Source organism: Caretta caretta, chromosome 11, assembly GCF_965140235.1.
Source record: "Caretta caretta isolate rCarCar2 chromosome 11, rCarCar1.hap1, whole genome shotgun sequence".
Lineage (NCBI taxonomy): Eukaryota > Metazoa > Chordata > Testudines > Cheloniidae > Caretta > Caretta caretta.
In genome coordinates, this window is record NC_134216.1 from 44,059,728 (window position 1) to 44,086,341 (window position 26,614).

General features: G+C 40.2%; 1 long non-coding RNA gene across 1 annotated transcript in view; it reads right to left on the bottom strand.

The window, feature by feature from the left end:
* The window catches only part of LOC142068552 (uncharacterized), a 340,090-nt gene that overhangs the window by 105,039 nt on the left and 208,437 nt on the right, over positions 1-26,614 (bottom strand). The window contains exon 3 of the long non-coding RNA XR_012664390.1: positions 18,010-18,121. This is a non-coding gene — a long non-coding RNA (uncharacterized LOC142068552). The remainder of the gene's footprint in view (positions 1-18,009; positions 18,122-26,614) is intronic.

A 26,614-nucleotide genomic window follows, 5' to 3' on the forward strand; every position in this document is an offset into this window, starting at 1 on the left:
TTTGATTGCGTGGGCTACTTGCATCACAGCAGCCCCCACAGTAGATTTGCCCACTCCAAATTGATTCCCAACTGACCGGTAGCTGTCTGGCGTTGCAAGCTTCCACAGGGCTATTGCCACTCGCTTCTCAACTGTGAGGGCTGCTCTCATCTTGGTATTCATGCGCCTCAGGGCAGGGGAAAGCAAGTCACAAAGTTCCATGAAAGTGCCCTTACGCATGCGAAAGTTTCGCAGCCACTGGGAATCGTCCCAGACCTGCAACATTATGCGGTCCCACCAGTCTGTGCTTGTTTCCCGAGCCCAGAATCGGCGTTCCACAGCATGAACCTGCCCCATTAGCACCATGATGCATGCATTGGCAGGGCCCATGCTTTCAGAGAAATCTGTATCCATGTCCTGATCACTCACGTGACCGCGCTGACGTCACCTCCTCGCCCGGTATCGCTTTCCCAGGTTCTGGTGCTGCATATACTGCTGGATAATGCGTGTGGTGTTTAATGTGCTCCTAATTGCCAAAGTGAGCTGAGCGGCCTCCATGCTTGCCTTGGTATGGCGTCCGCACAGAAAAAAGGCGCGGAATGATTGTCTGCCGTTGCTCTGACGGAGGGAGGGGCGACTGATGACACGGCTTACGGGGCTGGCTTCAGGGAGCTAAAATCAATAAAGGGGGTGTCTTTACATTAAGGAGTATTTCAGGCAGGACTTCACGGAGGGTTCCAATAAGAAATGGTGCACCTAAGTTATTGTTCTTATTGGAACAAGGAGGTTAGCCTGGCCTCTGATTGATACATGGCTAGATTTACCTCGCTGCACCTTCTCTGTGAGTGACTGCAGTGTGACCTAGAGGAATGAGTCCCCTAGACAGGGGAGGAGGCAAATGAGTACAAAACAAATCTGGTCTATTTCTTGTTTTGATCCACTCCATCTATCTTTTACATCTTTGGCTGGCAGCAGACGGTGCAGAAGGACTGCATGCCATCCACATCTCATGGCTGCTCGGCAGAAGATGGTACAGTACGACTGCTAGCCATCCTCATCTCTTGCCTGCCTGGCAGAAGATGGTACAATATGACTGCTAGCAATCCTCATCTCTTGCCTGCCAGGCAGAAGATGGTACAGTACGACTGCTAGCAATCCGTATCGCCTGCCTGCTCACCATAAGACGGTTCAATAGGACTGACTGCAGGACTAAAGAGAATGACCTGGTCAAGTCACTCCAAATTTAGTCCCTGCGCCCAGGTCTGCCCAGGCGCTCCCAGCCGACGTGGCCAGGAGCACCTCGGACACGACGAGGACGGCTACCAGTCATACTGCACCGTCTGCTGCCAGAAGGCAATGGGTTGCTGCTACTGTGTAGCAAAGCCGTACCGCGTCTGCCAGCACCCAGGAGACATACAGTGACGGTTACCTGAGCGGGCTCCATGCTTGCCGTGGTATGGTGTCTGCACAGGTAACTCAGGAAAAAAGGCGCGAAACGATTGTCTGCCCTTGCTTTCACGGAGGGAGGGAGGGAACGGGGGCCTGACAATATGTACCCAGAACCACCCGCGACAATGTTTTAGCCCCATCAGGCATTGGGATCTCAACCCAGAATTCCAATGGGCAGCGGAGACTGCGGGAACTGTGGGATAGCTATCCACAGTGCAATGCTCCGGAAGTCGACTCTAGCCTCGGTACTGTGGAAGCACTCCACCGAGTTAATGCACTTAATGCACTTAGAGCATTTTCTGTGGGGGGACACACACTCAAATATATAAAACCGATTTCTAAAAAAACGACTTCTATAAATTCGACCTTATTCCGTAGTGTAGACATACCCTATGTGATTTTAGAAGCCTAAATCACTTTCAAAAAGGATTTAGGCTCCTAAATTAGTTCAGTATTGAAGTGCTGAGTTCTGCAACATCTAAATACCATTAAAAATCTAGGCCAATGCTATAAAGTTCATTTTGCAAAGTATGCTGTTTAGAAGTCTGTAGCTCTTCATTATGTAAAGTGGAAGTGTAACACCCAGATGGTATTTAGATTTGCACAAATATCTAAATTCATTTTCATCATCTATCCTGATGATTATATGACTCCCCATCTCTGTATTATATGAGTCTCAGGCTTTAACTTCTGTGAGAACAAGTTACCAAACAGAATATTCTAGCAGAAATATTCCTGTATGAAATGCCAGTTCCCATTAACCCATTGGCAGAGTGCAACAGAGTGTATGTGTGTGTGCTGGAAGGACTCATTCTGACAGCTCCTTTCCCCCAGATCACAGATTATGGATTTCAAGTACTAATCTATGCCCTTTGCTAGTTGCACCATTTGGGGCATCCATCTCTCATTCTAGGAGACATTATTATAATATCAACAAATGGAGAAGGTTTCACATAAGAACAGCCATACTGGGTAAGACCAAAGATCCATCTAACACCAATATCTGTCTTCTGACAGTGGCCAATGCCAGGTGCCTCAGAGGTAATGAACAGAACAGGTAATCATCAAGTGATCCCTTCCCTGTCACCCATTCCCAGCTTCTGGCAAACAGAGGCTAGGGACACCATCCCTGTCCATCCTGGCTAATAGCCATTGATGGACTTATCCTCCACGAATTTATCTAGTTCTTTGTTCATGAGTGTAAAAAATGTCCACTATAGCTAGAAGAGTAGCGAAGATTTTATAATAATAATAGCCGTATATGTGGCATGAAGGAGCACTCAGAGAAGGTCATCTTGGAGAACCAAAGTGAAGCCATCCAGTATTCACCATCTTTCAAAAGACAGATCACACACATTAAGGATCTCAATGCACTTTACAATCATTAATCTTCACAATAACTCGCAGGCAGAAAGTACTATTATCCCTATTATTTTAGCAAAAGGTAAACTGAGGCAATATCACCTAAACTGAAACAGGAGGGTTCAAGATACCTATGGCCAAATTCTCAAAATCATATCTGTAAAATCTATGCCCACAAAGTGCCAAATACATTGACCTCACTAACCTGGCTACCCCAATGTTGTCAGAGCTCCTTGATGGGTGAATATAGCCTCAGAGGTATTAGCTACCAATCTAATATCCCCAATAAAGTATATTATTGATTAGATAGATAGATAGAATACACTGTATGTTCATTCTACAATTAATTAGAGACATCTATAAAAACTGAAATAGGAGACTATAATTCCATCTGGTAGCACTGGTGATATCATAAACAACATGAGAAAGAAATCTGAATGGAATTGTCATCAAAGACACAAAATGGAATTATAATCCCATAATTCAAAGTGTCTGTTTTACTTGATACAATACTTAGATCTGTGACCTGTAACAAACCTCTACACAGATGCCCTGAGAGCATCCCCTCCTAGTTGTTCCCACTGAAGCTATTTTCCCCACTTTAATGCCCATATATTTCAAGTTTGCTTCTCTGTCAGTCAAGGTCTCTTATCTTTACCCTGTTCTCCCCTCCTCTTCCTTCCCCCACACCTTGAGCAGCACTTGAACAGCCCAACTTTGAATGCTACTGGAGCTGGTTTCCAAACTGAAAGGCCCTTTAGCAGCTGAGACAGATGTGGCAGCCTGTGGTGCCAATTCATATATTTCTTGGGGGGGGGGGGGGTAGGAGGGTGCAAATTCCTTTCCCTGCCTTCACCCCCATCCTTCAGCAAAGACTTTGTTCCTGTCCCCACTCAACCTCCCACAGGGACCCTGGGCCTCCTCAGCATGGGAGTCTCCTCTCTCTCTTACCTAGGCAGTGCATGAGCTGGGGCCACCAAGAGTCAAGATCTCAGCAGACTCCTCTGCACTCCATAACATAGGAACTGACTCCCCGTACACCTGGCTGCAATACCGTTTGGTCTTGCTGCCCCTCCATCTTAACAGGCCAAATTTCAGTGAGTGGCATTGCGACCTGGTGCACAGCGTCACACCCCCACCCACTGAAATGTGGCCTACCCACCCCTCCAGATGTACCGAGAAACAGCTAGGCCAAATTTCAGTGGCATTGCAACCACAATGCGAGAGTAATATCCCGGACCACTCCAGCAGCAGCTGTACTGATTTAGGATGGGATCTGCTTAAAACCGGTCAGGCCATGCCCCTCCCTCTCCCAGCCCACAACCTACGGAGCTTTGAGTAAGTGCAAAAACCTGGGAGAAGAGGGGTGTTCCCTGACCACAGCTCCCCCTAATTGATACCACTGGCAGCAGCCACATAAGATTTTCAGCGAGTAACTCAGAATCCATTAATGTGATGTCACAAGTATGAATAGACTTCGATACTGTGGGTGAGATATCACAGCCAAAAGTTACAAGTTTATATGCAGCACTGCAACTCTTGTATTTTTGTCCTGTATACTGAGATTGCAGCTGTAAGTCTGGAAATTTAAGAATTTCTGGTTTCTTTAGGGACTAAAAGAGAGCAGTTAAAGTCTATACACCAACTGATCTTAGACTTAGATGGACCTACCCATAGTAAAGAGATCTTCCGTTTCATCATTTTTCCCTAAAAGAAAAAATAATTAGGGATGTTAGAAAGGGAAAAAGAAAGAAGAGAAACTGAATCCCAAGAGTGAAATATCTTTCAAAGAACAGGTAAAATTAATTAAACCTTTAGTTAAGGATAGATGATAACCAGGGTCAGATTCTCAAAAGTGGCCTCCAAAATCATGCCTATAAAGCTCTTTGCACACAAAAGGGCTATTTACTATAACAGTGTGAATCCAGAATAACTCCACTGACAGTGACTCTACAATCATGTATGCAAAATGGTTAATTCCATGCATTTGTGTTCATTGTGAGAAAAAAAAATGCAGGTTTTGAGTACGCAAAGAAATGTGCATGCAAATTTTATTGGTGGCGTTTAGGAGAGCAATGTATCCTGGAAATTTTAATACCAGCAAATTGAATCAGAAAGGCACAACTAGGTGATTCTTTTTTTCAGGGAGATATATAATCTGATCAAAGGCTTACAATAAGTTTGTACCTTTGACATAAGATGATGATGTGTGTCTGGATTTTCTGGTATGCATCCCATTGCTGTTGGCTATTGAGAGATTTCTGAAGTGCAGAGAGTAGAGAGACAGGTCCTTATAAGGGCTTCATGGGGAAAGAGGGAGTGTTTAGAAGATTTATGAGGAAAACTTACAGTTGCATGAAAATTACAACGCAGAACAGTACAGTATGAAATAGACACTTATTCCAAAAAGAAAAATCTGTCTAAGGTCTCTCTCCAAGAGGCTCTTACTGTCTATAGTCCTAGTCAAAATGATGGCAGACCAATACACAGCTAGAAGAAGTCAGCACTTTGGTATACCACCTTTCCAGTTAATAGAGTTAGCTTTCTAGATGAAATCTTGTATTAAAAAGAAGAGCCTGTGCCACTGGGAGAAGAATTTACGGTAATTTTTCCAACTTCTCATAGTAGAATGAAATTAAGCAGCTTTGTAAAACATAAAGAATGTATAAATGGTGCAATTCCCAGCTCTGTTAAGCAAAGATTGGAGAGCTCATTGAAGGATACTCACATTTTGCTAAAAGGTTCTGGCAGTTTTAGCCCCAATTTTAAGTTCAAACTTCACAATACAGACATCTAATTGTTATTGACATTTTGTCACTAAAAAGATAAAGTTAAAATATTACGCCAAAAACATTAGAACAGTATAAAAACAGATATGACAGAATAAAATTAATTTTATGGGCCCTAATTTTGAGCTAAATTCTGTCTTCAGATAGATTAGCATAAATATTGATTTCAGTGTAGTTACTCCAGATTCACACTGCATTGAGTGAAAGATCTTGTCATTTTAAAGTAAGGTTGTTTGGCCACATCGCTAAATACCACATAACTTGATATGGTACTCAGCTTCTGACCAGGGGACTCCTTGGACTGGAATAGTGGGAATATTAAGTACCAAGAATTAGGTACATCGGCAGAACTGTGTGAGATGCACATCACCTGCTCACACTATGCCTAGCTTTTGCCATTACCACTAATCTGTCACTCTGGTGAGCAAAAGATTGGAATAGTAAAGAACAGTTATGCTCCAAAGGTGTTGTTAAATACACTAGAGCCGGGGTGGCTAACCTGAGCCTGAGAAGGAGCAAGAATTTACCAGTGTACATTGCCAAAGAGCCACAGTAATACGTCAGCAGCCCCCCATTAGCTCCCCAGGAGCTTCCTCCTCCCTCCCTGCACCTCCTGATCACCTGTTTTGTGGCGTGCAGGAGGCTCTGGGGGGGGGGGAGCGAGGGCACAGCAGGCTCAGGGGAGGGGGCGAGGGCGGGAAGGGGTGGAGTGGGGGCAGGGCCTGTTGGAGAGCCAGGGGTTGAGCAGTGAGCACCCCCGGCACATTGGAAAGTTGTCACCTATAGTTCCAGCCCCGGAGTCGGTGCCTGTACAAGGAGCCGCAGTTTAACTTCTGAAGAGCCATGTGTAGCTCTGGAGCCACGGGTTGGCCACCCCTGATCTAGAATGTTAACATTTCTACCTCAGATCCTGATTCCCACACAGGCCCTCTCTAGCTTAGGGAAGTTTTTCAAAGATTTCTCATCATTGCTAACACCAGTTCACTTCCACTGGTGCTAGCAACAGAGGCTCTCCTATCAAATGGAGGCAGGCCACTGGCTTCTGTTTAATGCTCTGAGCCTGGCTAATTGCCATGGTGCTTACAAATTGGTGACAATCAGTGGCCTGTTTGCTAGGACACTTAATGCTGGTATACCAATATTAACACCAGCATAATTTGGTATAAGCAAATCTGAGCTAGTATCATAGAATATCAGGGTTGAAAGGGACCTCAGGAGGTCATCTAGTCCAACCCCTTGCTCAAAGCAGGGCCAATCCCCAATTTTTGCCCCAGATCCCTAAATGGCCCCCTCAAGGATTGAACTCACAACCCTGGGTTTAGCAGGCCAATGCTCAAACCACTAAGCTATACAGTAACCACTGTGCATAGTAAAAAAATAAGTGAAAGGACAATGTAGTTTCCAAACTATCTCTGCAATTGGAAAGATATCCTAAGATTAAAAGGCTTCAGCAAAGGAAGAAAGAGACAAGTTAGCATATTTAAAACACTTTCTTATTAATGCTAACAACAATTAATTACAAATGTTTATTCTAATTTATGGACACCTGCTTGATATCAACAGAACAGACACACCCCTGCAATTACTTTCCCATACAAAGGCACATTTATTTCATTCTGATGACACATGGCTTTTCTAATTTCCTGTGTAACCACCTCCAGCTCTTTGTATATCTTCCCATTTTAAATTGCCAACAGGCTTCATGCATATTTGTAAATGTTTGAAAACAGCAGGAAGAGCTTTTTGATGTTTCTAAAAATGCTCAACCAAAGTTCTTGCAGGGTAAGCATAACAGCTCAATATTCTCTGTTTGCAAAATCTCTCCTTTAGCTCATGTGATTCATATGAAAGGACTTAAGTCTTCTGAGAAAGAGTGATTTGCCATATCGTTAACATCTGTCCAAACTGCTGTAGTCAGAAGTCTTTCTTATTAATGACAACACCACTGTGAAAATAAAGCAGCAGGAACCATAGTGGTATTGGTACATTTTCAGTAGTCAGCAGAAGACCTTATTTTCTACGATTAGCCCTTAACAATGTCAAGTGTGAAATTTAAATTAACGAGCACTTCACTTATTGAAACGACTTCAGCACTTTTGCTATTTTCATTGATTTCTATTTACTTTGGCAAACACAGACACAAAGAACATATTTCTAGATGTGACTAAGCAGACTAGTAATATACTAGCTTGGATGGATAAAGTGATCAAACATAACACTTAACTCTGAGGCTGTTCTGAAAAATTAACATAACAGAAGAAATATGTTATTTATGAAGTGCTGTTATGGTTCCTGTGCTCCAGTCAGTGTCACCTTAAAGTTATTTTCTTCTTGGTCTCTCCATGTTAATGACTGGCTTATAGTACTTTAACAGGGTGGTAAATATGGTGTCAACATTTTTAATAGAATCAATTTAAGTTTGCACTAATTTATTCATCATCCAGTACATACCAGCAAAACAGCAAATAGTGCCATAGCTCTATTCAAGCCATTCTAGCCTCTTGGCAGAGCCCAACATAAAGGACTCAACTTTGCTGTGGTCCTTATAAAAGTGTGAAAGGTTGGGGAGCATGCAAGGAACCCTTCCCTCCCCCACTTTATATTCCCTGTATGGGATCCAGTTGCATTTCCTGCTAGTAACACCTATAGTGCTAACCAACTCAAAAGGTACAGTGAGAAGACAAGGCCGTGGCCCCATTCCCAGGGGCCTGTCAGAAGAAATGATCAAATGGAAAACAGAGCACACAAAAGACACTCTTAAGAGGTGATGCAGTAGAGTCGCCCCCTCCAGGATTTTCCTGGAGTCTCCAGGAATTAAAGATTAATCTTCCAGATGCTGCTGCAAGCAACCTGGCAGAAAAATCATTGGGAATTCTCAAAATGAATAACTCAGCAGGGGCAGTCAGAGAAAAAGCAGTACTACTCTGGCATCATCATCTTCCACCATGTTCATCAATCCATCTTGGGATCCTCTTGGCCATAGGCTGCATGTGCCTGACTCCAACTCTATCGGAAACTCAGTCACCAGGCTGGCCATTTATTTTCCTTCTGGGTGGGCGTGTGGGTGAGGGCCCGAAGGGGAGGGTCCCAGAATATGTCCTAGCAGAGCTAACAACCCTATGCAATAGGTTGTTCCAAGTCAGAGAGCTCAGAATAGGAATTGTTCTAGGGAAGTTCCGTGGCCTGTGTTATCCAGGAGGTTTGACTAAATGATCACAATGGTCCCTTCTGGCCTTGGAATCTAATCTATAAGATTGCATTGTGCCTCCTGGAGCTCGCTGCCAACCACGACCCAACACAGGTTTGGTTCTGTCCTGTCCTGTCCCTCAAACAGGCTTGTGCCTTAATGGCACAGTGTGGTCCAAATATATTACAACTAGATGCTGAAGTCAATAGGAGTTGCAGTTGCAGGCATATGGTGTAACCAGTAGCAGAACTTTACCCTAAAGCAGCAGAATATCACTATCTTCAAAATAAAAGCATGTTTACAAAATTGACAGAGATGTGGAAAAAGAAGGATTTTACTCATTTTGACCTCTTTTATGCCCCACATACGACCAGATCCTATCCCATTAAAGTCCATGGGAGTTTTTCAATTTATTTCAATAAAATGATCAGGTCTGTAGGGATTTACCTAATTTTTATTGTAAGTAAAATAATAAGGCTATTTCACTTCAACATTTTGACATCAATACTTTCCCTCCTAATGGCGTACATCCTAGAAAAATATCAGGACTTCTAGGTCCTGGGCTTTCTTCTTGAACTACAGGGCCTCAGCCACAGCAAAACACCCGAATATTTAGAGAAGGCCAAACCTGCCATCCTTACTAATGATGTGGTGAAGGGGACTCACAGAAGCCCCTTATTAAAATTCTACCACCAAAGTGAAGGGAGGGTTGATTTTGGATGGAGTTCACCCCTTTCTCCAGACAGTTAAGTCATCTCTAGGGCTCATAAAGATACTTCTGAAGAGCACATAGTTTGGTTTTGGGAAAGGATCAGATTTCACCAAACACTGAGTATTAAAAACAAAAAGATCCTGGGTGAGCATGCCTTAACCCAACAAGATCTGCACCCCCAATCCTTCATTTGAAATCGCTGTACTCAGAGTGAAAACTGCAGTACGCTTCCTATATACTTATGGCATTACTATACTGATGTTGCTTTGGAAGCAGGATAAGCTAAACTAAAAAAAGATGGTCTTATTGCAGAATAAGAGTGTCCACATGGAAAATTATACTGGTGTAACCACAGTCGTATAGTTATACTGGTATAATTATGCCACTGAATTTCCACATGTGGACAAGCCCTTTGTGCGTTTTTGAGAAACAAACATTTCCAGCAAGTGCCCTTAACCTTTTTGTGAAATGGTCTTGCCTCCTGCCTGAGTTACAGCTAGAGTATGTGAAGTTTTCTGCTTAATTAAGAAAATAAGGGGGAAAATTTTCCAGTTCCCCTTACTCCTGTTGTCTACAGGCACCCACATTCCCAACAAACAAATTTTATCCTGTGCTAAAGACGAAATGTTTCATTTCATCTCCTCGTTTACTCAGGCAAAACTAGAACAGTTGGAGTTGTGCCTGAATAAGGATTACAGGACTAGGCCCAGAGAGTCTTTTATTTAGATCCCAAAGATACACCCTCAAACTTTTTGGAAAATTTGGATTCAAATCAGAAGTTGTGGCTTGAGTTTCTGTCTAACTCAGTCAGCTACATTTTGAGACACTACAGAAATTCTTCACTAGAAGCACTACACAATTTTTAGAAGAGGGATGCAAAAAGTAACTTGCCAGAAACCACACCGGGATATTTGGTAGGCAGAATGTAATTGTTCAAGCTGGATTTTGGCAATGGTTTGGGGATTAACATCTTTTGTGAGGGGAAAAAAGTGGGCTCTTTAATGACCATCACTAGTCAAGACATGATTTTACATCTCATTGTTGGAAACATCTGTGCCATATGACCAGCACTACTCCAAGTTTTCTAAGTACCAGTTCAATTTTTAAATTATAGTTGATATTTTTTCCCATGGCTCTTCTATAGCTATGTGAAAAAATGGCTACGCAATGTGCACTCACTAAAACAAACATAAACCAAACATGTTTTAATGAACAAAGCTCTTCCCTGTAAGCACTAAACTTTGTGTATTTATTACAACCACACATTGTAAGGAACTGAAGCCATACCTATAGAAACGTTCGGTATGGCAAGGTAAGAGTTTACCTACCCACGTAACACCATATACAGCTGTGTACAACTTGTAGACAGGTGTTTGGTAGAGTTGTGCAGGAAAGGGTCTTCCTGTCCCACAACAATTTTCAAGATTTTGAAAAAATTTTCTGTCCTGAATTGGGATGAAAAGTCAAAATCTCATATTTTTTGAACCAATAATCTCCCCCCAAAATTGGATTGGGTCAACTGAAACAATTCGCTTTGATAATTTTGAAGCCTTTTGTTTTTATTTCGACCTTTTTAATGTTTTTATATTTTAGTACAAATTAACTAAAATTTCTAAACAGAAAGTTGGTTCATACCACAACCAAAACTTTTTGTTGAGAAAATGTCAAAACCGGATGTTCCGACCATTTCAAAACCTTTAAGAAAAAACTGTAAATCAGGAGATTCAGCGAAACTGATCCTTTCTGGTAAACAGTTTTGGTCTCAATGAACCCAGATTTTCTTACAAAACATTTTTTTAATCAGGAAATTCCCAATCAGTTCTAGTTTGGGGCAAAGATTCTTGAATGCAGTTTTCAAATGTGGACAAGGAGATTCCCTTTATTGTACCAGGTAAAAGAAATGTACCAAGGAATAATGTTCCCGTAATATATACAGCCATACTGGCTCTAATATATAAGGATGTAATTTTATAGACACATTAGCCCAGGTTTAATGCCAATTATACAAGTCTGAAATAAATAAAATCATAATTCTACAAAATGTAGCTACAATGTGCTCTGTTTTTGTGCTGCACAGCAAAAGCCTCCATAGGAACTACTTAGTTTAATGGGAAAGGAAAGATGAGAGGGATGGAATTTCCCAAACACATGCTGTTCACCCTCATGCTTAATAATAAGGCCAGGTATGTTCTTCAAAACGCTGCTGTCTGCAGCTACCATAAGCCTGCTGCTGTCAGTGTTCAACCTTGGATTCTGTGACAAGGGCATAGTTGAGACCATGACATGATGAAATGAAGGCAATCACAGACTCATACCACTTCCAACTACCCATCCCATAAAGCAACCCCCCAAAAATAGAACTGAACAATAATCGCTTATTGACAATTAACTCTTGAAAGTGACTGTTCTATGAAAAAAATATTGCATCTGGAAAGAGATTTGGAACTGAACAGTGTTATTGTCATGGGCCATGGAGAAACTCACACTCTACTTAAGGACAGGCTTTTCTTACATTGCCTATGAGAACAGTTTTTGACAAGTGATCAGATAAAGAAACATGCCCTTTACCTTATGCAAGAGCAAAATTAAGCCCCTGTCTACTGCCAGAATGTGTCTGGGGGTGGGGCAGAAATTTTTCTTAGAATGGAAAGTACCTGGCAGGGAAGGTGTACATTTTGGGGGATTATGGTGGGCCCCGCCACTCAGCTCTTTCCTCTCCTTCCCAGCACCTCCTGCCTGCCACTTATCAGCTGTTCAGAGGCAAGCAGGAGGCACTGTGGGGGAGAAGGAGGAGGAGCAGGGGCAGGAAGAGGGGATCAGGGGAGGGGGAAGAAAGGGGCAGGCGGTAGAGCAGGGGCAAAAGAGGTGGGTTGGGATGGGCCTTGAGAAAAGGCGTGGAATGGGGGCAGGGTCTGGGATGGAGCGGAGGTCGAGCACTCCCAGGGAAATCAGAAAGTCAGTGCCTCTGGGTCCCACTAGTAAGAGGCATGTGCCACTTGGTGTGGGCACAAACAGTCCCCTCTTCAAAATGGGGAAATGGGCTCCTTTTCATGTTTTGGGGGGACATGTTTTTATTAGCAGCTTTATTAGTCCATGAGAACCTCTTTACGTTCTTCAGGAATAGTCTGGACTAGACCCGTCTTGTGATTCTCTGACCCTGTGATAAGAATAAGCTTAACACTAATAATTTAGAGAGCACTAAGACAGATGGTATCAAACTACAGACACTTGGCATTTTCTACCTTGCACCACCAAACTTAACAACCTGCAATTCAGAGAAACACAGGGAGTACTCATTGCAACTAATCAAAGTTTAGAGGATGATTTTGTATTAAAAAGATATTACTCCAGCATTAACTCCTCTCTTTCATATTGTTACTGATTAGGAAATATATATTGATTGCCTGTCATTAAAGAATTGTTTTGCCCCACAATGCAGTTATTTGCATATTTGCTGATGTTTCCCCAAAAGCACTGGGGGAATGAATCATTCAGAAACAATTTACTTTCAGTTAGTGCATGAATGCCTTCCCATGATGCTTTGATGCTTTGTTTGTCCTCCTATAAAAATTATTTATGACCCAAGTGTGATCTTTTAAATCAGAATACTTATTCAGAAATCAAAGCTCTAGCATGCTAATGCAAGTAGATGCACTGACTAATTTTTCAAAGCCATGTTGAATATTCAAAAGCTGGAACTGAAGGAAAGGAGTTAACATTAATTAATATTTGAAGCAGTAAAATAAAAGCAACAGTGAAGCTAATTTTGCAGGACAATTAATCATGAGTCTTGCTAATTACACATGGGATTTTGCAAATGATTTTTTTCTCAGGTAGCAGAGTAAAAATGATAATCCACTACCCATCAAAATCATTGGCTTTTTACCAATGTCCCCAGCAAGAGCAATTAGTGAGAACAGCAGAGCCCTAGTAATTGCATGTCAAGAGAGGAGAATGTTAGAATTTTAATTGCTCCAAATAAAGACCACTTGCTCATACATACACCTGATTGTCCAAAACAAGTCTGCAAACCAGAGCAAGAATATAACCACTGCCAGGTGTCTGCATAAAAATAACTATGTGGGAAAAGCACTCTCTAAGCAACACTTGCAGTTTCTGGAAGAAAATATCAATATGCACTTACATTCTGAATTGCAGTGTCATCACTTGACTATAAGAACTGCAACAAAAATATCACCCACTTGGGGAAAATGTGCATTTTTTTTTATATTTACCAAATATTTATTGCTGACATTTTTTGAAAAACTTTAACTATCTTCAGGGTGCCAAGGGCTTCAAATTTACCGAATTTTAGGATCGCCAATAAAATGTTTTTAACAAGACATCTCAAGAGGGCATAAAATAAAAATTACCATATTCATGAGTGCAAGCCCATAACATTGCAATGCTATAAACTGGATGTCTATAATTTGCATGTGACTTTCTTAATTAAAAAAATCTCTAGTAATTGGAAACTCCAGTACTATTTTTGCACTTCATCCCAAAACACTTTACATTATACCATTACTTTTTTTGTTTAATATATGTACACATGGATGCACACAATTGCAAATGATCAATAATATTTAACTATGTATCTAAGATCTAACTGATGACGGATACATTTAAATATTGCTTTCCACGAAATTATTACCCTACTGGTCATGAAGTAGCTTAAAACATTTATAGTTTAAACAAGATAGCTACCATTTTTTTTACTTTTCAAAACATGTACCATTTACTCTCATTTTTAAACCAAATGACTGAATTGCCTTCCAAGTGCCACTGGTTCCTATTGTCTTTTGGTCTTTCCTTCCATCTCTAAGTACAGCATATTGAGGTGTTAAACCTTGTACTTCCTGCTATTAGCTTTGTTTGTTGGGCATCAAGATGACAGCAGTAACCTTTACTTGCCTCAATATATTCTTTGCATGTTCAAAATCAGTGTACACTGTTTATTACACCATGACTACTTGAAAGAAAAAAGCAGGTCATGTGGAGTGCTGCTTCCTTTCCTGAATTACTAGCAGATCACAGGTGTTTATCAGACTCCCGGAGGTGATTCAGGTAATAAACACTAGCATGGCAGTTTAAATGGTTAGAAGCTTTTCCACAGAACTGAGTCCTTGCAGTCCTATCGTTTTGCATATATTGCTCACAAATGGCAAATTATTTATGCAGCCTCTTTAAGTGGTTGCTTATGGTTTTTATTTTATTTTTCCAAAGCAGAAACCTTTTTAAGATGTGTGTTCTCGTGACAAGGCAAATTATAAATTCATCCATAAGTCTGATTCATTTCTTAAAGCTCCTGTATACGCATATTGCCTGTGACCTTGCTGTGCTCTCCCACTTAGTTCCAATGCCATTTCTGAGAAAGCGCTGAGGTCATAATAGCAGTTACTTATCTGTACTTGTGTACGGAGGACAACAAGAATATCCTGTGTGCTGATACAGAACGAGTTTTGTCAAGAAGCTCTTTATGAAAGTAGAAAGACAGAAGTGAAGATTGAAGCACTGTTGGACAATGCTGTCTCTAAATCTGATTTGGCTTTAGAAGGGCCAGGCATGAATTAGAAGACGATTTTTCAGACAAGAACTATTTACCAGTTAAAGACAACTGTGAAGGACATACTATTGTCAAAGCTGAGCGGATTATTTCATAGTTTGAATAAGTATGACAATTTCAGAGACTAAAGGGATTTTAAAATTAGGTGTTTGCATGAGTTTATGATGTTATATAAGTGCATCTGATGCACAAATACCCCAAGCCCTGTCCACAGCTAAGGGGCTATTTTTCCCTCGAATTTGCTAGTGCAGGGGATCTCAAATATTTTCATAGGCTGGCCCGTATTTTAATACAAAAGTTGTAGTGTGGGTCGCCTCCCTTCCCATTCACAAATGTGCAGACTACCACACTCTTCCATTCACAATGATAGAACAGCTCTGTGGCAACCACCCAGCAATTGCTTACATGGACAGGCAGTGTTAGCGGAGTATTTCTATATCTTTAATGCAGTTCCGCATCTGGAAATAAAGAGAAAAAGCCAGCGTTGTGTGACCAGCCAGCTTTCCATGGACCACCAGACCACAGTTTGAGAACTTCTGTGCTATAATGGTATCAGCTGTGACCTTAACCTGTGAGGTGCTGAGCACTGGGAGTTAAGTGCTCATCCCCTCATCCCCTCTCAAGAGACACTCAACACCTTGCAGGATCAGGCTTTGTTGTTAGAATGTAATTGTATTATAGTAGCCCTTTGAGACGCAGTGAACAGCAGGGCTGTACATATATGTAGTATGACACAGACCTTACCCAAACTGCTAAGAGTCTAAATAGACAGAATTATTATTCCCATTTTACGAATAGGGAACTGAGGCACAGGGAGATTAAGTAGTTTGCCCAAGTTCACACAGTAAGTCTGTAGCAAAGCCAAAAAGCCACATCTTGTAAGTACCAGGCCAATGCCTTAACCATAAGGCCATTCTTCCCCTGTGATTAAACACAGCAACTAAATATGTCATTTTGTATCTGTTTTCTCAAAACCTAGTAAAAACTAGCGCAGAAAGGAAGTGTTAGATATTGTCAGGCCTTGCCATTTATTGTATTATACAGTACGTAATTCAAGTTCAGATTGACCTCTATTCTTTTAATACTCTCTTCTGCTTGTCTAGAATTTAGGTTCTCTAGTCCTGTCTGTATTTTTGGTACCATTTTAACCTGTCGTTGTAGTAAATCTGATTTTAGTATTTCATATGCTGTAAGGTGTTTGTGGCAGACCAGCCAATACATGTGAGCAAAAGAAAGTACAGCAGGAAACGCCAGTGGTTTGGGAGAAGTTAGAAAGGTTTCCTACAGCTTCAGTTTCATAATTCCAGACACTTTGGAGGGTAATAATTTTCAGAAAAGGAAAAGTGGCTCAGTACCAGATCTGTGTTAAAAGAAAACAAATATAAATTCAAATGAATTCATATTGTAGGAATGTCCCAGGTGATTCAAGCTAAAGGACTCCAAAACACTGGGCAGCCCAGGAAAGTTTTTTTTTGTTCATTCCTTTTCTTGTTAAAGAAAATACTAATAAGAAAGAAATCACTAACTCAACGAGGCCACAACCTAATCAAAGTCAATGGTGAAACAGGCTACAGCAGTGACTACTGAAGAAGTAACCTTTTCTAGAAAAAGGGGAGCAATACATTTAAAAATACTCCACTGGCCAAATTCAACCTTGGTGTAACCTCAGTGACGTCAAGAGAATTACACCAAGCAAGAATATGGCCCCATATTTTAATTGCACTGTGTAGATTTTCCATCTAACAAAGCATTCTCCCAAATCACCATAAGCAAAGGAACTAAGCAACCGTACTGCATATGGCATATAATTTGCAGATAGGTCAGATGAGGTGCATGCAGTACAGCTTTTATATCTGGCAAACAGGTGCTTGATTTTGGATTTGATGACTAACTGCAATGACTTTTCAGTGAGAGGTAAAAGGGGAACTTTTCAGTGAGAGGTAAAAGGGGAACTGGGGAGTCCCCCATACCAGCTGAGGCTCTGGCCCAGAATGTGCCAATGAAAAAGAAAACTGCTTGGCATTACAATTGCTAGATCCTGTTGGTCATATTTGGTGGAATTTTTTAAGGGAAACAATGCAGCACAGATAGGGCAAGTAGGAAACACAATCTAGCAGAGTTTCAGAAAGGTGTATAACATAGTCACAATAAACTACATCGATTTATAGGGCCTGATTTTTTTTGAATTACAGGTGCCAATAATTGTGGACACCCCATAGAGCACCCTAACATCTAACCACAAATCAGGTAACTAGACATCTAAGTGCTATAAAAAAGCCCACAAAAGTACAGGCACAAAATCTGAGGCCAGGCTGAGGATAGACTAATTTATTTAAACTAATATTAAACCCAAGTCTCTGTGGCAAAGGCTAAAAAGAAGGAACTGGCAGCAAATCTAGAATTTAGACTTCACCTCTTCAGGGGGTACTGGGTGCAAGACTGTTCTACCAAAGTTAACAGCAAGAGAAGTAATTAACACAGCAGTGTTCAGAAAATAACAAGAGATGCTAACCAGAACAGAATATCTCAGAGTGTGATTATTAGCTAAGAAGCAGGGTAATGGAAAGCTCTCAGTCTCTCTTTTTTACATTCTTAATGGTAAAATACATTTTAAAAGACTTTTCTGAGCTCAAAGGAACACGGCTGTGTGATGTTTTAGAGCAGAAAAAGGTACTGAGTGGGAAAAAATAAAGCTGCCTATACTTTCATGCTTCACATTATGCAGACTAAACCCAAATGTAGTCTTTTGAAGTTCAAGCTTAGTTCACTTGTCTGTTCCCAGCTGCTCCACAATCCCTCTCCAAAACACATCACTATGAATGTCAAATAATTGCTCAGAAGGATAGTATCAGAGAACCACAGTGTCCCTGGCTAAATGTTAGTTATGCACCAATCCCTATCCTGCCCCACCCCTGTCACTAAAGAGAGTACTCCCTGTTCAATCTCATTTGAAATTGCTCCTTACCTTTCTCAAGATCCTTTACGTTGGCCTTTTTCCTGTTTTATGTTTGTGTTTGTGTTCTTACTCTTTCCACTCTTTGACCTGTTTAGCCAGCTGTTTGGAACCTTTTCAGGCGCTGAAACATAAAAATGTACAGTGAGGAAGAGAAGAGAAAAGGATATAGGGCAGCGTTTCTCAAACTGGGCGTCCCCACCCAAAAGGGGGTTGCAAGCCTATTGTAGCCACCTTACTTCTGTGCTGCCTTCAGAGCTGGGCAGCTGGAGAACAGCAGTTGGGCACCCAGCTCTGAAGGTAGCACCACCACCCGCGGCAGTGCAGAAGTAAGAGTGGCATGGTAGAGGCGTGGAGTTGTCACTTTTGGGGGGGGGGGGGAGGGGGTTCATCACAGCCTGAAATATTTTCAAAGGGCGTCCCAGCAAAAAAAAAGTCTGAGAACCCCTGATATAGGGGAACAGGAGACAGGTATAAGAAATCCTCAAATTATCTCCTGCAAGGCAGGTCCCTTAAAAATGACCCATAAAGCTTAGATTCAGGAACCAGAGTTCAACACTCTGCTCATGACATTTACTTCTTCTCTTCTCCATGTAATGTGCATATACATTTTGAGTGGTAAAGAAAGCTGGAAATGTTTAGTGTGAATTAGCACAAAGCTATACCACAAATATCTCTGTGACTGTAATAAATTGGAAAAATGCAGTATTCAATAGACAAAGCACTTCTATGTGATTGGAGTCAGTCTAGTATTCTATATGTTGGAGCAGATATAAGCAACCAGAAATCCCTTCTCATTAAGGGCTAAATTCTGCTTTGCCTGGTGCGGGTATGCTGGGAGATTGGGTGAAGAGGCCACAAAGAGCCTTTCCCCTTCGCCACCACCACCACCAGATTATTTGACAAAGAACCAGGCAAAACGTAGCAGTGCACAGTTGCCAAATAGTACCTCTTGACCCCAAAAAGTGGTTTTTGATGTGGTCTGAACCTCCTGTGAATGTCTGTACCAGGAAACAGGTGCTGGGGAAAGGAGTAACACACACCTCTTTCTGCACCAGCCCTATGGAGCACCTGCTGAGTGGGCTGCCCCTAGGATCTCCTGATAATTCTGTCTATGTTCACCCTGAATTGGAAGAATGATGCAGAAAACTTTCACTAAGCTGCTACGATTGTGCACACAGAGCTCCATTAAGGAGAGCAGAACATAGTCCTAAACTCTGTCAAGGTGACTGGAGATAATAGAACAGCTTGTAATAAATTTCATTCTTTAATTAACATCTCTGACTCTCAGAAAAGGGAAGCGTGCTCTGTAATTATCTATGTATTATGTATTATTATGTAGCCTTCAGTTTGTCCACTGCAGAGAAACACATCTCATACTATTTCCAGGAAGAACTGAATTCTTGGCTGTACATATATACCCTGTGCTTGTTGTCAGATAGTTTCCTTCTCACTGAATCTGTGGCATAGGCAGTCCCACGTGTACTCCCCAAAAACACACCATTTCTCATAACACCACAGGCTAAGCCAATGACATGGCCTTCTTTCTAAATGATTGCACAGCATCAGAACAAAGTCATTGTGCACTTTAACACAAGGAAAGCATGCCTGCCAGGACTAGGTAGAAGGTTAACTTTTTTTTTTTAGCTTTCAGCTCTCCTTTCCAAAGCTATCCCTTTTGTGGAATCTAGCAGAGCACACTCTCTAAGCTCCTAGATCCTTTTAAATGTCACAGAGCTTGAGTGATCAGGAAAGGAGCATCTTGATGTGTAATGGCAGTCATTGGGTGGATGGGGAGCAACCAGCAATTAAATCTTCTTGGGAGAAATGGTCCTCATATAAAAGTATAGTTCATCAATAGTGCTACAGGACCCAGCTAGTGAAATGACAATGGGACTTAATCCCCTAACACATCCACTACTTGCTACAGAGCTTTAAGACGCCACTGCTTTCTATTAGAAGCCTTCCACTTTTCTATCACTGCCTCTGGCAGGGGGCTCACTCCCCACACCACCAGTGCTGTAGCAAATACATCATTCTACTAACAATAAAGTAAAATCAAACAAGCACCTATCTGAGAAAGTTCATACCCAGAGTCAAACTTCCATCTCTATAATGGGGCCTGAACTGAAAAACCAGAATTCAGCACCATGTCATGAACTTGAAGAAAGCTCAGAGCTAGACATTGATCCATATCTGGACTTTATGAGTTGGACCCGTCTCTACAATGTTGTAATAAATTCCTTTAATTTAATCTTCTTAATGTAGCTCTGCATGTTTCTGCCTCAAAGTAGATCCTTTCTCACCATGGCTGTAGTACTTTGAATTGCTTCTCTTCATCATGTGCGCTATTTGATTAACTGGTGACCTTGAAACTAACCCTGGCCCGGGCTCTCTTTTTTAAAATGTCCTGGGCCAAATGGATGGAGATGCAATGAAGTTAATGAGATGAATATGGCCCATCATACTGTGTCAATGATTAGGCCAGACTGCCATTTGGTAATAAAAGGTGGTTATAAATGCAGAGTATTATTCATTATTTTATTTATTGTTATCATTCTTACTTTCATTTAATAGCAGAAGCAGCCTCACCCAGAAAGTATACATAGCGTCCTGCCACTTTCTCAACAGAGAGCAAGTCTCTTCCTTTGCACAAGCATTCCAGCAGAGAAGTGTTTCATGTTAGACAAACTATTCAGCCCACCTCTCCTTTTCTGTGGGAGAAGAAAGCTTCCGATTGAAAGAAAAAGCAATCTTCATATTAAGTACACAATGGTAAAGACCATAATGGCATCTAAAAGCATTTTCAGTAACACTGACAAATCTTTATTGCTTTCTGTATGCTTGTTAATTACATTAATCATGATGAACTCTAATATTATTATCTACTAATAATCTTATATTGATATTGGTATGGATGCAATATATAATACTATAGGAATTCCACATTTGTCTGCATGAAGGACAAATGGAGTGCATTTTTTTCATTACAATTTCAGCTGCATTTTCTTTCTATGCCTTGGGTAAAGTCAATCATGTATTGCCATGAAAAGAAATCCATAACTCATACTGCTCTGAGGTCAGTATTTCCTATTTTGGGGAGAGGAAGGTTCACTTAGTATAGACTGTTATATAGCTCTGATAAAGGGGTAGTGCATTCAGAGATTTACATGCTTCAATCAAAAACACTTTATGAATGTTAATAATATTAAATGCATAAAAGGAATTTGAATATAAAGATTAATTTATCATCTGTTGACAATAACATTTTATACTTAATGTTGGAGGAAAAAATGTTTCTTATGAAATGGATAGTGCCGATAAATATGCCTAATGCCTCTCTACATAAAAGGTGCACTGTTCGTCAGCACCATATATAAGTTTGCTGATAACTCTGTCAGAACTTGGATGTCAAGGAAATGTTTAGCAAAACTCTACAGCAGAAATGGGGATTTATAAGAGTGAAAATGAGGGCTGTTGTAGTATGTGTTAATAAGGAAAGGATGGTCCACTGGTTGGGGGGCTAGCCTGGGGCTCGGCAGATCCAAGTTAAATTCCCTACTCTACTGTGGGCTTCCTGTGTGACCTTGGCTTAGGCGGAGTTAGTTTCTGTGTGCCTCAGCTCTCCACCTGTAAAATGGGGGTAAAAGTACTTCCTTTCCTCACTGGGTGTTGTGAGGATCAATATATAAAGATTCTGAGGTGCTCAGGTACTATAGTAATGGAGGCCATAGAAGATACTCTAGACAGATAGAATATGGACTTGATCCATCACTCTAGGCCTACAAAAGGAAATCATTACAGCTGGTAGAAAATTGTCAAACACTTAACATTTTTCAAGGAAAATTTGCAAGTTTTCTCTGAAGAGTTACTGTTTTTTAACCAGTGGTCAAAATGCTTTGAAATTAAAAACAAAGACAAACAAATTTTCAAACATTTCTGTGAATTTCTGCATCTTTTGAGCATCCCTTGTCCTTTATATTTGGCTGCTTCCCCAGGAGATGAACAAGTTTAAATAATAGTCTGAATAGAGGAATCTGATCCTTCTTACATTTGCCTGTAACCATTTCTAGATAGTCTTTTTTTTTAATAATACCTTTTTATCCATTGTTGTATTGCAATAATCATAGTAAGCATATTACTCAGAGTTCTGAGTGGATGCATTTGAAACAAATAAATCAAAATAAATTAAATGTAACAGCAGCATTAGAAAAAGAGAATAAGCCAAATTTATCTATGACAAATTAAAACCGGTGTGAGATTAGACTAAACCCCAGTAGTTTACAATGAAGACAATGGAGTTACAACAGGGATGAATGTGGCCCATGTTTTACTGGCATATCGTCTATGTAATCTGTACTCCTGTAACTATACAGTGGTGGTGTTGCTGTGTTGGGCCCAGGCCGTTAGAAAGACAAGGTGGGTGAGGTTATATCTTTTATTGGACCATCTTCTGCTGGTGAGAGAGACAAGCTTTTGAGCTTACACAGACCTTTTTGTAGTTTGAAAGCTTGTGTCTCACCAACAGAAGTCGGTCCAATAAAAGATATTACCTTGCCTCTGTACTGAAACTAGCACTGATCACAATAAACTATGGTAAACACGTCAGTGTTCTACGATGTATCAATGAAGATCAGTCACATATACCGTAGGTAGTAAGAGTGTATGTCGGTGAAATATTCAACCACAGAAATTAGATGTGAAAGGACAGGTAGGTCATCCAGTCCATACTTCCTGGGAGCCAGTGCTGGCCGAGCTGAATTATATAATGAATGAGAAAATCTATAAATTGGCAGTTCCTAAATAATAATAATTACACGAGTGTATTCAATGCCCATCTGTTCTCCAGAAGCTAGATCATTATGTTTCCTCTTTCCAGGGTTTTTTTCACTAGAGTCCAGTGGAAGAGAAAAAAATTAGAGTTGGTCAAAAATTTCATTCCAAATTTTTTTTCTAATGAAAAACAGCATTTTGTAACCAGAAACATTCACAAAAGCTTTCTCTTTTTAAAATTTTAACATTTCATATAATTAATTTTTTGTTTAAAATTTTGATATTTTCCCTTTTACTCCCCATTTTTTCTTTTTTCCTTCATTTAGTTTTGCTACTGAATGCAGTAGAACAAGTGATGTCTGATTTGCTTTTTTAGAGTTTCTATTTTTCTTTTTCCTTGACTTTTGCAAAAGTACAAAGGAAAAATTAAACTCTGTAACTCTACCACCCTGAAACTTTTCAAAACTTCTCCAACTTTTGAAAAGTTTCAGGATAATAGAGTTAGGGAGTAGCAAAAAAACCCACAAACTACTAACCCCAAACAATGTTCCTTTCAATGCACTCAGTAGCATAAAGAAAAAAAGAGGGGAAAAAAGGGGGGAAAATGTTTTTATATATAGTTGAACTTTTTAATATTGTTCTGTTTCAAGCCCTGGAAAATAGGAACAGCTTCAAAATTTCACATATTTTTTGTAAAATTGTTATTTTCATTTCTGACCAGCTCTAATCCATGCCCCAACTTTTTGCCTGGTTGATGACAGCTAAAAGACTGAACTGTCCCGTTGTTCGTAGTCTTATCCACTGCCTAAAAGGTTCCCACAAGTTTAAGTCCTACACTTTCACTAACTGAATCAAGAGAATTTATTAATAATCATGTTTTATTATGGTAATGCCTTAAGTCTTAGGATCAACCAATATTGGTACCTCCATTGTGCTAGGCACCACCTAAGCAGAGTAGCAGACAGTTCTGCTCCAAAGAGCTCACAACTGACATAGGAAAAGTAGACAAAAAGTAGGGGGGGAAGGATATACCATAATAGCTGAGTGAACAATGAGATATTCTGTGAATGTCACGGTAGTTCCCCACTTTTTTGAGAGATAGAGTAATTTAATTCAGAGAGGATAAGATGAATGGAAGACAAGGGAGAGGGATGAAAGGGATAGGTCAAGGGAGACATAAGTTATGAAAAGTCAAAACCTGAATTCCTTATTCATTTTCTACTCAGCCCTTTCCCATGTAACATTCCCACTAACTTCCACAAGAGTTTTGCCTAACTAGGGACTACATGTTTTGTCTCAAAGGGGAAAAAAAAACTATATTAAATGCAACACTATTGCAATAATGAATGGAGCAGCCATTAGAAAAGCAGTTGCGGCAATGAAAGTATCCACTAAGAATAAAACAATAGGAGTGGGACTGTGTGTGTGTAAACAATCTGCTGTGGGGAAGGATCTGCAGAAACTGACAATGACCAAGTTCTAAGTAATTCACTTACAGAATGCACATCTAATATGTAAATGCCTCTTCTTCCTGCTCCCACCTCAGCACTGCATCTGCCACTGAATTATGAAGCAAAAAGAAAAGGAGTACTTGTGGCACCTTAGAGACTAACAAATTTATTTGAGCATAAGCTTTTGTGAGCTACAGCTAAGCTTATGCTCAAATAAATTTGTTAGTCTCTAAGGTGCCACAAGTACTCATTTTCTTTTTGCAAATACAGACTAACACAACTGCTACTCTGAAACCTGAATTATGAAGGGATTGGACGGACAGCCACAATATATGCAAAAAAAAAAAAAAACAATAAAGGGGGAAGAGGATCTCAGTTGTCCTCTGTACCTGAGCTGTGATGCTGCTTCTGTCAGTTCTGAACTCACTCCTGTTGCCCAGCTGGCCATACCCTGCTCTCCATAGTCTAGCTATTTATATTTACTGCTGTTGGGCGCAGCCTAAACTGTGCGGTGCCTACCAAGACGAACTGCTTTTCAATGTCGCAACTGCAGAGACTCTCTGATGACGGATACCCATAACTTTGAAAAAGTATAGTTCTATCTACTTACTTTTCTGAGATGTCTGCCTCCAGGCTGCACCCTTTAAAGTTCAGATTTCATCCTTATTTTTTCTAAGTTTTTCAGAATCAAAATATTCCCAAATTTTTCTCAATAATAGGATGTCCAAACATGACTATCATCTGAATCCAATCATCAGGCTCTTCACTCATTCTTACTAAAAAATCCTCTAAACTAATCAAAGTCAATCAGAACCTGTGTGAAAAGGATCAGAGTCTGAAGGAGAAGCAAATCACCTCCACCACAACCCCAGCAATACAGAATCATAATCAAACCAAAGTCAGAACCAGATCACAGCTGACTCAATCACCCAGAATTGAAATGAGAGTTGAGTCATAGCCAACTCTTCCATTCTTAGTCTATGAATTTTGAAATCTGCTTTAACTGAAAAATATGTATGGACATGGCCATGTTCTTTTTCAGTCATCTGTCCGAAAGGATCACAAAAATTATATAATAACTTAGATGCTTCACTTTGCCCCAGAAAAATTGTCTGGTCTTTTTTAAAAAGAAACTGTGTTTGAGTCTGAAGGAACGAAAGAACATCTCATTCTCAGTGCTTAGTTGTAAACTAATTTTATTGCACCTAAATCAAATTGTCAGCTCATACTTCATTTCCAGTTAGTTTTATATATTGCATATTTTATGGCTGTGATTCCATGTTGCACTTCAAAAATACATTCACACAAAACAAGTGTATTATAAGATCAGAAAATTTTAAAACTAGAACACCTTTAAGAATGGGCAGTTTCTATGATCTAAGAAGTTTGTGTGCTATATTAATTTAAGAACCGCCAAACCAGACCAGAACAACAATGGGTAGTTGTGGAAACTTCAGAGAAAGTTCCAAGAAATCCTGTAATCATCTGTCATGGATAACTTATCGAAAGGGAAGTTTCTTCCCAACTCCCAGACAGTTAGAAGTCATTTTATGTCATGTTGTATGAGCATATCCCAATGTTTCCTATCCATATAAATGTCTAGTCCTACAAAGCTTTTGGAATCAATGACATCTTGTGGTTGCATGTTCCACAGGTCAACAATGCATTGTATAAAAAACAGTATACCACACACACCCCACACATTTTGCATTATATGCAAAATACAGGATGATGTGTTGAGGTATGAAGGTTTCATTGGCACTAGTTTGGGATCACTTGCACAGCTTACTCATGGCTTCACTACATCTGAGTCATTCAAGGCCATTAAAACTTTTATACCACAAAACACTATCATGTATTTTACATATCCATATTTATTCAGAACAAATAAATGTCACATTTATTCTGCATTTCTACAATATAATAATGAAATGTGTCTACATATAATGCCCATGGGCAAGCTGTGTATTTTTTAAATTTGGTAACTTGTACATTCACAGTTATCTTTTTTTACCTACGTACTCTATATAGCTTAACAGTTCATTTGATTGATGGATTACTAAATTATATTTAATCAGAGTACAGCAGCTTTTTTGTAATTATGGGACATCACAGCAAATACCAGTTATTGAAAAACTCCCACAATACATATTTTCATGGCAAAGTCAATGATTTGCATTTAGAGAGCTTCTAAATTGGGCACTATAGAATTTTGCTTTGTTTGACTGAGGCTAGATACTACAAGTACTTTACATCCCGATTATACCCCTCTTCTGAGTTGCTGAATACACCAGGGGTATTCTATCCTACTAGCTTCAGTGGAATGGTAATAGAAAAAAAACTTTAGCAGGTTCAACGGAGATAAGTATTAAAGGAGCTCATTTTATTTCAAA